The sequence below is a fragment of the Schistocerca cancellata genome, chromosome 10 (genome assembly GCF_023864275.1).
Source record: "Schistocerca cancellata isolate TAMUIC-IGC-003103 chromosome 10, iqSchCanc2.1, whole genome shotgun sequence".
NCBI lineage: Eukaryota > Metazoa > Arthropoda > Insecta > Orthoptera > Acrididae > Schistocerca > Schistocerca cancellata.
In genome coordinates this window covers 226,725,810-226,742,029 of record NC_064635.1, presented here as the reverse complement: position 1 = coordinate 226,742,029, position 16,220 = coordinate 226,725,810, and positions in this window count along the sequence as shown.

Here is a 16,220-nt window from a genome sequence, read left to right as displayed (position 1 = left end):
GACCATAAATCCAGGTGTAGGTCGAGCGTGTCTAGGACGCAGACGGCCCTCAACTAGTCGCCTTCTAACCAACACAAGACCATCACTTGCTGTGAGGCAGAACCAGGTGATGCCAAATGCTGCTACAGTTGCTGCTACAGACGCAATCCGATGCGCCTCAGCCATCGTCGTACACCTTGGTCTTACCTCTCAGTAGTGTAACGGGGCCGTCCGGAACCCAGTCTTCTTGCGACATTTGTAACCTCCCCCTCACTTATCGACCTTTATGACAGTGAAAAATAAAATCGCGTGCACCTAATGGAAATTTTGGAAAAGCAATCGTCACCGAAGTTAATTTGTCGGTAAAGAGGGAGGAAAGGGTTACATCTAAATGAAAGGAAAAATGCAAATGAAATTTCTGGAAATTAATTTTGGGAAAAAGGGTAAAATTAATAAAGAAAGTAAATGTGCGGTCGTTACGTTAACAATTAATCGGCGTTAATTAGATATATGAGATTTGGGGAAAATTACGGTCGCCAGTCCTATGGACAACTACTATAATAACTGAAAATGAAAGATTGATGCACATATAATTAGCACTAAAAGCGTGGCAACTGAAGGTTGACACGTGTTGTGTGAAAACTGAATGTTTGTCAGAAGTAATAAATTTCGCTACACTCAGACTTAATTTAGCAAAAGAATTAATAAAACTGGAAAATTGAAAGTTAATTTAGTGACTGAAATTAATAGTGAACTTTGTTTCTGAAGCACTACGAAATTCAATAAAATAAGGTTAGTCTTGGGCTACCTCAACAATCATTTCAAAAGCTACTTGAATCTACACAATTTAGAAATGAGAGATTTAACTTTGAAATTGAATTAAATGATTCTGAACAATTAACAATAGTAAAATTTAGTACGTACCAAGCTGAGCTGCAGTCACAGGTAAGCTAAAATATGGTAACAAAACTCGCACTCTTAATTTGTGCTTGTGTAATCTAAATATTGTAGCCAGCTATGAATACTTTAACTGAACTTTGAAATTAAAGCAGTGAAATGGAATGATATTACTTTAATGCTGGCATTTGAATTTCAACGACACTCGGGTTCATTCTGGAAAAGGAAGGGACCCTGCTTGGTAATGCAATTGGGACAATGAGCAACAAAGGTTCATGCTACATTGCTGTAATTTAGTGAGAAAAATTTAACAGTTTGAAAAGCTGAGGTCTGCCATACAGTTCTAAAACCTTACGTGCTTCTAGTCTTCCTTGTTGGTTGATTGAAGGTTTGAAGTCGTCGATCGAGGAGGTGGCGAGAGTCACTCATTGTCGGCCATCGCTGTTGCAGAAGCTGGATGTTGGCGCGCCTTCTTCTTGACATGGTCACCAGGCGAAATGGGCTCTTGATGTGCGCCAGCTAATGCTTCCCGTCCGCGACACCGTGTCAGAAACTATCATAGCAAGTCGAACGCAATTACATGCTGCCAAACCCCGAAAGCGCGGCAACTCGCGGGAGCGTCACACAACACACCTGCTCCACTGCCCTACTCCAGCCAGACCCTCTCTGCCCGCGCTCCATGCGGCAGAGTTAACACTACCAAAGATCCTAAACACTTTGATTCTCCACACGACCTATCGATGTCATCGTTCGATAGCATAGTTTTCCCTAGGCCAGACCCAGCGTAAAAATACAAATAGTATTTACAAAACAAATCATATATATATATATATATATATATATATATATATATATATATATATATATATATATATATATAGTAAAACAATTACAACATATAAAGACACAGAAATGTCATATCTTCAGGTAACAAAATAAGGAAAACATTTATAGTACAATAGAGGGAAATAGGAGGCTATGCATTTCCGGCGTTACAAATTCGCGTGACCACGGCTGCCAGCAATTATGTACAGTGGCTACACTCCTGCCAACTCTTTCTGCAGACTATCCAACTTCTCATAGCCCTATTACACGACCTCGTTCAACCTCGTAAAAACTGATAATGGTGTCTTTCTCGCTTTAAAGACATTCTTGACCAACATCAACTCACAGCGTACGATCTGAAAGGTAACTAACGCTCGCGATCGTTACATCATGTATTTAAAGCAAGCCTGGTTTCCATCCTCACAGTATCGCTACTAGCATCACGCTTTCGCGATGATATTTGGATAGACATCGCCTTTCAGATGTTGAAACACGCCTACAAGTTTCGTTTATGACGCACAAGTCCTTCTTGGTGTCCTGATAATTTATTTCCCGTCAGTATATGTATGAAAAGGTCACACACAGAAGCGCTGTTTGGGGAGCGGGGTATGCCTTGATGCTCAGTTCCTGTTTGAGCTAGAAACAGGGGGTAAACAGTTTTTGGTTTAGCGCGCACCAGTGGCCATTTATATAGCCATGCGAACATCTGTTCTCTGTAGCTACATTACAGTATATTAAGCAAAGTTCGAACGAAGAAATGGAGCTGGCGCCCAGGCGAATTGTGCGAATCGATTAATTCCTATTCCAAATGATTTTTATTGGGCTGTATATGTACTCAGGTAATGGCACCATTTGTATGTGCACCGTTCCGATTTTATGTGCAAAAACAGTCACCCTTAAATAACTTCGGGCTGGAGATAGATTGATGGTCCAAATTCGATCCACCGGTCTATAGGACCTTGGACTAAAATAATTTTTAACCGTTTGAAAAAAAAATCTTGCTTCGTTCCGATTTTGCAAAACGTTCTTCTGGGAGGTTTTTGAAGCGCGCTACTTCTGTTCTTTAAACATGTACGAACCGGATCAAACTTCGCACGGAGCTACGTAAGTGGATGAAGTCAAAACGAAACTTTTTATTGAATAATCTTTATCCTTTGTCGAGATACGGTGGTTTAAAGACGAGCTAAATGTAGCACGTAGACTCCGTTCTTGTGTGAATGGTTGCGCGGAGACGGTTTAAACGGAATTAAATTAATATAAAATGCATTCTTACGATTACCTGATAACTCGCTTTCAAAAATCTAGGTTCATTCAGATTTTACTTGTAAAAAACTCGTTTTCTTATGATGATCTTTCTTTCGTGGGGGAACACAGTCATATAGATTTTTTTGGGTAAAAAACATTCTTTGTCAGTTTTTCACGCTCTCCACGTCTATGTTTCAGACTTGTGATAATCAGTTCAAATGTTGTAAGAACGTAGACAAATGCATGTAATTAATGTGCCGGCCGAAGTGGCCGTGCGGTTAAAGGCGCTGCAGTCTGGAACCGCAAGACCGCTACGGTCGCAGGTTCGAATCCTGCCTCGGGCATGGCTGTTTGTGATGTCCTTAGGTTAGTTAGGTTTAACTAGTTCTAAGTTCTAGGGGACTAATGACCTCAGCAGTTGAGTCCCATAGTGGTCAGAACCATTTGGACCATTTGAACCATTTTTTTGTAATTAATGGTCGCCCTGTTGTTTTGAGAAAGCTTCGCCCATTACCACGATGTAATCAGCATAGCTATAAAGACAATAAAAATACCTATACCGGGTCATTCGTCGCCCGAGCGAACAAACTTTTACATCGGTTGCCAAGATATGGTGATCTAATGTTAAAATTATGGTAAAGTTGGGGACCAGACTGAAAAATGTTCTTATCACACCACAAGAAAGGCAAATATGCTCTGGGCAGTGTTAGGGATGTAAAAGAACGGAACTAGCTCTTCGATTTATATGGTAGCTTCAAAGATATTTAAATTAAAATATTTTGACATAGTCTCGTTTTATTACTACAGTAGTTAACCTTAGTTCCCCAGCGCAGTGAGCTCTCTTAGTTGCAAGGTGTTGGCCCACCTGCATCTTGCTATTTGTTGGCTGATGTCCTTGATCCTGTGCCCAAAACCTAGAGGATGCGACAGCGATATACAGCAAATAATATACAGGGTGTTTCCATAAGAGCGTGCAAAAATTTAACAGGACATAGAGGAAGCTCCACTGAATAATTTGAGGTAGGGAACCTGGGGTCGGAGAAGCCAGCTTAAGGAGATAACAGGAATAAAATCACATTAATGTGTACTTTTTATTTACATTAGTTAGATATTAACTGCAAATAGCGTCATTAACACAATGAATGTGCAATTGGTACCGTATCTAACAAAATGTGCTTAAACTGACGGCTATCAGCCTCAATGCAAGCATGATAACGGCGAACAAGATTCTGACGCACTCTGACAAATATCCCTGGTGAGTTTCGAATCACATCACAGGCAGCTACAATTCTGGCAACCAATTCCATCTCCGTATCCACTGGGGTCTCGTACACTTCAGATGTCCCCATAAGAAATAATCAAGTGGACTTAGATCAGGCGACCCCACAGGCCATGGAATAGGACCTCCGCTTCCAATCCGACGACCAGGAAATGTAGCATTGAGATGGTTGAGGACATCCACACTGAAGTGAGGCGGTGCACCGTTATGTTGTATCCACACCCTCCCACGAACAGCCGAGGGTACGTTCTCCAACAACTCCGGTAGAACTCTTCCCACGAACCTCCAGTACAGGTGGCCATTCAGGCGGACACATAGAAGATATGGACCAATGAGATTGTCGCCTACAATGCCGGCCCAGATATTCACAGCAAAACATACTTGACGCTGTGACTCTACTACAGCGTGAGGGTTTTCTTCATCCCACACATGGCTGTTCCCGGTGTTCGAAATACCGACACGATCAAATGAGGCCTCGTCAGCAAACAGAACGATTTGGAGGATATCTGGTCGATCAATCCATTGCTGGAGCAACTACTGACACAATGCGACCCTTGGTGAAAAGTCAGTCACAAGCTTTGTGTGGAGTCGTTGGGAGTGACATGGGTGTAATTGTTGTTCGTGGAGTACTGGCCACCCGCTAGGTACTTGTTGTGGGGTCCGCTGCAACACGTTCCAGCACTCTTATTCAAAATCGGGTGTGCGTGTGGTCCTCGTGCTACCAGGTCCCTCGTTCCTTCTTTCCGACGAACCAGTCTCCCGCATTCGTCGATCGAGAGAACTAAACACGCGTCGTGACGAATGGTGCCTGTTAGATCTTTCCCTCTACAGCCTTTCAGCAGCGAGAGCATTGCAATGTACTTCCCCATACACAAGGTGCACATCAGGGAGTTCTGCGAAACTGTGCCGGTACTGCTCCATCGTATTGTACTGTACGCCTCAGAATAGCACTGAGCAATGAATGGATCTGTCCTTGAATCATAGCACGTTCTGTCATGGGACAATGTAAATACGATACAACAGAGCCACTTTACGGACAAGTAAAGTAAACAAAACCTGCATCATGACTTCCTAGTAATTAGGCTCATCTTGTTTCCTTGCAGGTGGTAAGTTCCTAAGGGACCAAACTGTTGAGGTTATCGGTTCTTAAGCTTACACACTACTTAATCTAACTTAAACAAACTTACGCTAAGGACAAACACACACACCCATGCCCGACTGAGGACTCGAGCCTCCGACGGGGGCAGCTGCGCGCGAACCGTGGCAAGGCGCCTCAGACCACGCCGCTCCTTTCAGGAAATGAAAAACGTACATCTAAATAAATAGCACAGTACATGTAAACTTGTACGCAAGTTAGTTGTAATTAAGCTGGAAAACAGTGTTGCTTTACAAAGCAGTCGACAAAATGTGTTTGTGAATTCCTAAGGAACCAAATTGCTGAGGTCATAGGTAGCTAGACGTGCACACTACTTAAACTAACTTATGCTAAGTACAACGCATGCACACACCTCCATGCCCGAGAGGGGACTCGAACCTCTGGCGGGAGGGGCCGTGCAATCCGTGACTTGGCGCCTCAAACCGCGCGGTCACTTCGCGCGGCTCAGCTGTAGACAAGTTTACTCCTTCAGCTGGGTTCTCCAACCCCAGTTTCGCTTCCTCAAATTATTCAATGGAGCATCCTCTATGGCCAGTTATATTTTAGCGCTCTGTTACTGGAACACCCTGTATAACATCTTACGGCTGAAGAGCACAAATGTAATAGCTAAAAAAGTTTTTCGCTGGGGGATAAAGTTTCTGGGGGTGGATGCATTATATTACCCGACATGGATACTAATACTAACAAGTAAAAAAGAGCGAATATGTCGTGATGTTTTGATTTAAGTGTCTTTGAAGCTGCCAGATAAGTTGAAAAGCTAGTTTCATTCTTTTACATCCCAGGCTCTGCCCAGAACATGTTCGCCTTTTCGTGCTATGTTAGGACCATTTTGCATTCTAGTACATGGTGTTTTCGGGAAGATAATACAGGAATGATAAGGAGGAGCAAAGGTATCGCTTGAGGTAATGAATACTGGTCAGGAAACGACTTGGTCGAAAATTATCAAACAAAATTAGCCCAGTCTTCAGCCCTACCAAATCTTTACTGTTGTGATGTATTCAACATGACACAAATACTGAAAACCCTAGACGTCTCGAGCTAGCTGACAACACTTGCGTAAGATACACTATCTGACCAAAAGCATGCGGACACATAGCACTGGACATTCATATTGGACGTGTCTGGTAAGGTGACTTTAGCTCTGCATGGGACACATGTCTGTGGAGGAATGGCAGCCCATTCTTCCTCAAGAACCAAAGCTGGAGAAGGTAGTAATGTTGGGCTAGGGTCCGGAGTGAAGTCGACGTTCTAATCCATCCCAAAGGTGTTCCATTTGATTCAGGCCGCGACTTTCAACAGGTCAGTCCGCTTCAGGAATGCTGCTGACCACAAACCTTTGCCTCACAGATGCTGCTTTCTGACACTTTAATTGTCATGCTGGTACATCGTCTCCAAACTGTTCCTCTACTGTAACTAGTACACAATTATTGATAAAGGAAATGAGCCCGAGATCATCGCGTGTGTATAACGCATAAAACCGTCTACATCGTTATTAAAACCTTCTTATTTATTACACCGTTTCGGCTGCTGCCGTAATCAGATATCTGCAGCTAAGATTAGAGGAACACGCAGAGAGACGATCGCTTGTTACACAGCAACAAAGTGCAAAAGACGAAAAATTAAAAAGTTAAAAATTGTACTATAAAAATGGTTTTTCATTTTTTAACTGTTTTTTTATGTCCGCCTCCGTAGCTGAGCTGTCAAAAAAAAAACATGTGGCCAATGCTAAAGCTCTGTATAAAGGAAAGTATGACCATCTTATTCCCCTGCGTTTGCCGCCGTCCGCAGTTTATGATTGGCTCAAACCGCGTCACGTGACATTAGCAGCCATTGTGGACCCAAGTGTTATGCGTGAAGCATTGGAAGTGTTGTGTATTAAGTAAAATAATGCCTCAGTACTGTTTCTTCGGCTGTTCGTTTCTAGACGAAAATGGAGGAAAACTGTACAGAATTCCTGTCGAAGGGAGGGATGCAACAAGAAGGAGAATATTGGTCGCAATGGAAAAGGTTGCTAGATCTCGACTTAACTATTCAGTTAATTTTATTCGTTTTTGCCCTACCATCCTTTATTAATACGCATATATATTTGAATACAATGCGTTATTTCGTACAACAAAAGAGACATTGGCGAATTTTCGTAGTACCGAGCAGCAGGAACAAGAAGTAAGTCGACATAGAGCTTTAAATCAGCGATGAATTTTTCCTTGCACTTGCGAACTTATATTGATGCCCTTTCGCCCTGGTGACTTTTGGATAAGACCAATTTAACGCTAATTATGACAACAGTAGTTCAAACTCGATACTGCAACAATAACTGCGAAATCTGGTTTCACTATTAATAAAGGATGGCAGGGCAAGAACTGTGTGTCACGAAACTTCGCCGGTCACTGTGGCCGAGCGGTTCTAGGCGCTTCAGTCCAGAACCGTGCTGCTGCTACGGTCGCAGGTTCGAATCCTGCCTCGGGCCTAGATGTGTCTGATGTCCTTAGCTTAGTTAGGTTTAACTAGTTCTACGTCTAGGGGACTGATGACCTCAGATGTTAAGTCCCATAGTGCTTAGAGCCATTTGAACCATTTCACCCATGAAACTTCATGGCAGATTAATACTGTGTGCCAGGAAGTTCCATATCAGCTCACACTCCGCTGCAGAGCGAAAATTTCGCTCTGGAAACTGTATTTCATGCTCACCACAACAAATGCTTCTCGACTTATTTAGCATAAATTTGTTGAGATTTTTTGTTGCTAAATATCAGACACGTTCCATTTGAAGCCATGGTCAGTTTTAGCAGTGCATTAGGTGGTTGAATGCACTTCTTTAACACAAACAGCCAAATAAGCTGCAGAAGTCAATGTATCACCAGCAGCGCAATGGGCGCAAAATGGCGCCCACTGGCAAGTTGCCCGTACTTCCCCTATACAGGGCTATAGTCAGTGCAGCTGAGTGCCATATAAAGGCTGGATCAAACATTTTATTTGCTGCTGTGTTGCCATCATCACTGACGCGCAAGTCGCCGAAGTGACGTCAAATAAAAAGATTTGCACTATAGCCCGAGATGGGGTCACCCAGCCAATAATGCCGTACAATCATTTCGTATTTGTACCTTACTGTATGACAAACGCCACTCGCTCTTTATGTTCCTCTAATCCTAACTGCAGATATGTGATGACAGCAGGTGCCATAACGGTGTACTAAACAAAACAAAAAAGTTAATAGCGACCTAGATGGTTGTATTTGCTTTACACAGCGCTGTCAAATCTTTTCACATCCTTGCGCATTCAGCGTTTTCTTAAGAGCAGGAAGGGGACCACACCATAACCACGAGAAAATCCCCATACGATTTCCTCCATGCCGCATTACATATGATGACAGGTATCGCCCACGGAGGATAAGGTGGCTGATGTGCAGTGACCAATTTTCGTCCAAATTGTTGGACGAATTCATTCATTTATTCGGAACGGGAGGCCGAGAGCGTCTGAAACATTCCGACTGGTCGGCGATAACAGAACCGAGGTGCAAGCCCTGCAGTCTCTCTCAAACAATCTTACAGAAACTATTAGGTAAAAAAATTATATTTGCTTTGCTTGTAGTTTTAAATGTCAGGTTCATGATTATGTGCCCATATCATCATGGTCATAGTTATTGTGATGTTGGCGTGGAAGTAAGACAATACACGAAATTCGAAAACGTTTGCAATGAAAAATAGGAATCGCTATGATTTTGCATTTGGTGCACATTCCATATTATGTTGCAGCATATGAAATGTAGCTAACATATTGAATTTCCTTCAGACTTGGGTCGAGGTCTCCATCACCAGTCTCCAGAAAGAAACTGGTCTGACATAGTACACTCATTTGCGATCGCGCCGCACCAGCGATATAACCACAAGAGTGAAATAACCACTACGTTCGTCATATTTCATAAACGATATCAGACACTGAAAAGAGATTTTGGCAAATGGCAGCACGCAAAGAGAAGAGTATTTTTCCATGTGGTTATTATGCAAAACTTCATCATCTATCGCGTTATTCCACTAACGACAGACTATTTCCATAAAAGAATGAAATTTTTATCGGCCATTGATAGCTGATGAAACGAGAAATGCTATGGGTTTCGGAACAACATAGTTAAAGGTATTACACATTTATTTTGTACTGAGGATGTGCATTTTCATAAGCTACTGACCTTACTTCCTCACTTAATGAACCACTGTTTCAGAATTCGGTCGCAATTGCGCCCACACAGCATATTATGAGGTTGTTGTTGTTGTTGTGGTCTTCAGTCCTGAGACTGGTTCGATGCAGCTCTCCTTGCTACTCTATCCTATGCAAGCTTCTTCATCTCCTAGTTCCTACTGCAGCCTACATCCTTCTGAATCTCTTAGTGTATTCATCTCTTGGTCTCCCTCTACGATTTTTACCCCCCACACTGCCCTCCAGTACTAAATTGGTGATCCCTTGATGCCTCAGAACATGTCCTACCAACCGATCCCTTCTTCTAGTCAAGTGCCACAAACTCCTCTTCTCCCCAATCCTGTTCAATACCTCCTCATTAGTTATGTGATCTACCCATCTAATCTTCAGCATTCTTCTGTAGCACCACATATCGAAAGCTTCTATTCTCTTCTTGTCTAAAGTATTTATCGTCCATGTTTCACTTCCATACATCGCTACACTCCATACAAATACTTTCAGAAACGATTTCCTGACACTTAAATCAACACTCGATGTTAGAAATTCCTCTTCTTCATAAACGCTTTCCTTGCCATTGCCAGTCTACATTTTATATCCTCTCTACTTCGACCATCATCATTTATTTTGCTCCCCAAATAGCAAAACCCATTTACTACTTTAAGCGTCTCATTTCCTAATCTAATTCCCTCAGCATCACCTGACTTAATTCGACTACATTCCATGATCCTCGTTTTGCTTTTGTTGATGTTCATCTTATATCCTCCTTTCAAGATACTGTCCATTCCTTTCAACTCCTCTTCCAAGTCCTTCACTGTCTCTGACAGAATTACAATGTCATCATCGAACCTCAAAGTTTTTATTTCTTCTCCATGGATTTTAATACCTACTCCCAATTTTTCTTTTGTTTCCTTTACTGCTTGCTCAATAAACAGATGGAATAACATCGTTAAGAGGCTACAACCCTGTCTCACTCCCTTCCCAACAACTGCTTCCCTTTCGTGCCCCTCGATTCATATAACTGCCGTCTGGTTTCTGTACAAATTGTAAATAGCCTTTCGCTCCCTGTATTTTACCCCTGCCATCTTTAGAATTTCAAAGACAGTATTCCAGTCAACATTGTCAAAAGCTTTCTCAAAGTCTACAAATGCTAGAAACGTAGGTTTGCCTTTCCTTAATCTTTCCTCTAAGATAAGGTGTAAGGTCAGTATTGCCTCACGTGTTCCAACATTTCTACGGAATCCAAACTGATCTTCCTCGGGGTCGACTTCTACCAGTTTTTCCATTCGTCTATAGAGAACAGCAAATTTTAACATGTCAACCCGAGAAATATGTAAGTGTTACTCAAAATTCGCCATTAATTACTCTTCCCTGAAAGTAACAAATGTTTAACAATCAGGAAGAAAATAAATCGCTCCATTTTCAGCGGAATTCTTTCTAGATACTAATCAAAGCAGATGTGAGAGTAGATCTCTTTCAAATGCCACCGTGGTAGTGTTAGCAATGGGGCCCCTCCTTAACATTTACAGAAAGTGTGTGGTTAGGCTGCAGTTCAGATCGGCACTTCCCCTCCAGCACTCAGCATTTCCCCTGTAGCGCCTGCTCGTACCCCCACCACTACCGCTCTCCCCCATGCATGCCCTACTGTTTGCGCAACTACCGTCCGTGCTATTCTGCGTCCACTACATATCCTGGCATTCGCCAAACACACAGTCTTCCATTGGTTTGCCACAGGGTAAGGCATGTCTCATCACTCCAAATCACTCGTTCCCAGTCATCCACGACCAGTGGCGTCATTCTTTACACCACCTCAACTGTTCCTTAGCACTGACTAGAGAGATGTGTGGGTTATAAGAAGCTGCTAGATCATTGTAACCCATTGTTTCTAACTCCCTACACAAACTAGTTGTGGTAGCTGGACAGCAGGAAGTACTTTCGAACTCTCGAGTGATTCCTTCTCCAAATTTCCTGCAATATTTTACAACCACCACTACCGCCAACATACATTACGCATAAGATACGATAAGATAAGATAAGATACGAGAAATTAAGGTCCATAAGTCGCCATGTAGACAGTCGCTTTTCCCTCGATCTATTTGCGAGTGGAACAGAAAAAGAAATGACAAGTAGTCGTACAGGGTACCATCCACCACGCGGTGTATGGTGGCTTGTAGTAGCAGATGCACATGAAATGCTTGACAGTCCCTTCTAATGCATAGAAAATGCATTAGAAAAGTTTTGCATCACCTCGGTTCCGAGGGTTCCATAACCTACACAGGAAATTGGAATAGAGATCAACATAAACATCATTTCCGCCCTTTGTATTGCTCATGAGGATCACACATTGCAGTTTGTACCACCATACAGCGAGACCTTAAAAGATCGTATACCAGATTGCTGTACACACCGGTACTTCTAATACCCAGTAGTACGTCCTCTTGCATTGATGCATGCCTGTGTTCGTCGTGGCATACTGTCCAAAAGTTCATAAAGACATAATCGGTCCACATTGTCCCACTCCTCAACGGCGATTCGGCGCAGATCTCTCAGAGTCGTTGGTGGATCTCGTCGTCCATAAACAGCCCTTTTCGATTTATCCCAGGCATGTTCGATAGGGTTCATGTCTGGAGAATATGCTGGCCACTCTAGTCGAGCGATATCGTTATCCTGAAGGAAGCCATTCACAAGATGTGCACGGCGGTGTAGCGAATTGTCGTTCATGAAGACGAATGCCTCGCCAATATGCTTGCACTATGGTTGCACTATCGCTCGAAGGATGGCATTTACGTATCGCACAGTCGTTAAGGCGCCTTCAGCGACTACCAGCCCCACATAATGCCACCCCAAAGCAGCAGGGCACCTGCACCTAGCTGCACTCGCTGGACAGTGTGTCTAAGGCGTTCAGCTTGACCAGGTTGCCTCCAAACACATTTCTGACGATTGTCTGGTTGAAGGCATATGCGACGCTCGTTGCTGAAGAGAACGCGATGCCCATCTGGAGCAGTCCATCCGGCATGTTGTTGGAGCCATATGTACTGCGCTGTATGGTGTCGTGGTTGCAAAGATGGACCTCGCCATGGACGTCGGGAGTGAAGTTGCGCCTCATGCAGTCTATTGCGCACAATGTGAGTCGTAACACGACGTCCTGTGGCTGCATGAGAAGCATTATTGAACATGATGGCGTTGCTGTTAGGGTTGTTCCGAGCCATAATCAGTAGGTAGCGGTCATTCACTGCATTGGGCGGCCTGAGCGAGGCATGTCATCGACAGTTCCTGTCTCTCTGTATATCCTGCATGACCGAACAAAATCGCTTTGGTTCACTCTGAGACGCCTGGACACTTCCCTTGTTGAGAGCCCTTCCAGGCACAAAGTAACAATGCCGACGCGATCGAACTGCGGTATTGGCCGTCTAGGCATGGTTGAACTTCCTGGTGGAATGACTGGCTGTCGGACCCCTTCCGTGTAATAGGCGCTGCTCATGCATGGTTGTTTACATGTTTGGGCGGGTTTGGTGACATCTCTGAACAGTCAAAGGTAGTCTACTATGTCTGTGATACAATATCCACAGTAAACGTCTGTCTTCAGGAGTTCTGGGAACCATGGTGATGCACAACTTTTGTTGATGTGTGTATATATGTGATTATTTAGTTTTAAGGCCCCCCCTCACAGAAACAGAAAGAAACGTTAGGTAAAAGTTTTACAATGACGTTTTGTACACACAATGATAACGTTTATGTGTGTTGTCCTTTCTGGATACATGTTGGTGGCGATGGGCTTGAAAATATTGAAGATCGGTTTTTACCTCTGCATTTCGTCGTATTTCAGTTCCTGTGGGTTTATTGTGGTCCGCCCAACACGTCTTGTATTGTTTCCCTGTAGCCTGGATTCAGCGACAGAATGTAATTTTGCGTTCCGCCGTGCTGCGACTTTTGTACACTAATAATTCTTCCTTCATAGTTTCACAGAGAAATAAATAAAAATTGTTTGCTTTTAACAAAATCGGCAGTTATATTTTCCATGTAATCATTTTCATTACAGAGTACTGCTATGTCTGCTAGGTTCAACCATCACTCTCAACATCTCATCACAGACAGAAGGAGCTAATTAAAAAAACTGAATATAGACTAATCTTCAGTTTTGGTTTGCAACTTCTCAGATATTATGTTTCATGGTTATCATTACATGTACAATTTACCGTAAGCTGTTATAAGATGATAAAGTTTAGCGTCAAAACAAAAATGAGAAATACGACCCTCTCATGTTCCGTTATGTTTAGCTACATAACGTCTGGTCTCACTAGATACTGGCAGTTCCTTCGATGACAGTATACAGTATAGATACCATGATATTTTGTATATGAAGGTTACATACAATCTTACAATACGAAATCTTACTGTGCATGTGACATTGTACCGGAATTTAATCCTTTATTCCCAGCTTCTGTCGAGCAGTGTATTTCTTATTTCAGGTATCGAGACTTTACTCTTCTCCAACGTTTTTATATCGTTTCAAACCGAGCTAAGTTTCACTGATTGGGCTACTGAAAAAATCTGAAATTATTTTAAGTGACACTGTCTTCGGCGTCAAAAAATTGTTTTAATGGAATCTAGAGATTAAGAATTCTCTCATCTGCGGGCATCTTATTTTTCAGTGAGATAGAAGAGGCTTATGATTGACATCAACGTTTAATCGGAACTCTTTAAGTTTACCGTGTCCTTTCGGTGTATACTGGAAAGTAATTAAATATTTTCATGACAATTATTTCAATGTTGACACTTAAAGACTCCAGCAGCGCTAGTTATAGTATTGTGGAGAATGTGGACAGCGCATCCAATTCCTTCCACATTGTTTCGAATTTCTTTAATTTGGTGAAACACATTCTGCTCGCTACGCCGATGCAGCCCTCCAAAGTTGGTATTGGTATTGTGTCCACGAAAAGCGATTGATTTATCTAAAGGAATTTGCAGTTGTCTTAAAGTGTCTAGACAAAACTTTGCAATTGTTTCTGATGTTTCGTTATTCAGCGAATCCAATTTCAACAGCTTCTGTCGGATTTCGTCCGTTTCACTAAAGGACTGGACAACTAAAGGAAACATCTTTTCAACCATGTGGTTCGATGTGGCGGTGCCTGTAAAATGAAATTTCTTGAATGTTTTATGCACTCAGACACGGAGCGAGAATATTTTTAACACTCCCTGTAGCTTTGATACTGGCAGTAGACTGCTTTGCAGCGACTTGGGATTCAGGATCAACTTTATAAGCTGTTGTTAGTTCTGCAGCAGCAACGAGCAATTCTTCAGGGTATCTTCTTTAATCATGAATGTAGAAACAGGCTTTGATGTCGATGTTACCGCGAATCTATTTGTATGATTCTTCGTAGAAATGTGATGCCTCACATCTGCCTTACCTCTGTGAGTTACTGTGGTGAAACAGCTACAAATATCACACAACGTTCCCTGGGCAGTACGTCCTTTCTTGACAAAAGACCACTCTCTTGCGTAATCATCCGGAAAGTGACACTTTCTCTTTCCATCCTTAAGCATTTTCCTAAGCTATGATAAGATAAGTTTATTAGACGGTAAACAGTCGACAAAAGCACCTTAGGCATCGAAGTACATGTCACAATACACTTCACGCCCTACATACTCGCAGTAAACACTTCAAATATTATTAGCTTGCACTCGTTGTTCGCATTACGTTTAAAAATAATCTTCTCTAGACCGATCGTTATTCAAATAGGAACTGCCCGATTCTTCCGCGTGGCGCTGTTTAAAAAGTTACAGCCCCGTACTTCTGGAGAAGTCTGGTATTTTCTCGATTAACGGCGCTAGTGCTTGCGTCGTCGATACAGGATTTGCAACATGCAACGCCATCTGTGAGAAGATCTTGTCAAGATAAACTTGTTGACATAAATAAAACTAACTGAGACTGCATTTGCGTTTTGCGCTAACATATGGCGTTAGTTTAGTACGAGGGTAAGTCAATTATTATCCGCAATTTAGTTATATTCTTGCTTATTTTGCTGGTACTGTCGTTTTATGTTGATGACACATGCTTTGTTTATTTGTTGTTATATCTTTGCAATTTTCAAGCTGATAGGTTAGTTTCGTTATCGCTGCCGTGCTGTTAATCATCGCTCTCCGCTACTATTTGCACCAAAGAAGAGCAACGTTCAATGATCCGGTTTTTGTGGTCGGAAGGCGTATCAAAGGCGAAATTCATCGAATACTTTCGGTACAGTATAGTAACAGTGTTTTGCCACAACGGAGTGTCTACGAATCCATTGAAAAATTCGGAAATGGTCGCACAAGTGTTACGCACGATGAAGGACCCGGAAGACCGTTTACCACCACAAATGAAGAAACCACTGAGCGTTCAAGTGAAATGATTCACTTAGACAGACGATTAACTATTGACGAAGTGGCACATCGTCTGCAAATTAGTCACGGTTCTGCCTGCGAAATCATCCACAACAGACTTGGGTTTCATAAAGTTTGAGCAAGATGGATCCCAAAACAACTCACCCAGTTGTATAAACAAACGCGCTCGGACATCTGCAAAAAATATTTGAATCGCTGTGTAACGAAGGGGACAACTTCTTAGACAGGGTCATTACTGGTGACGAAACATGAATCCATCATTACGAGCCG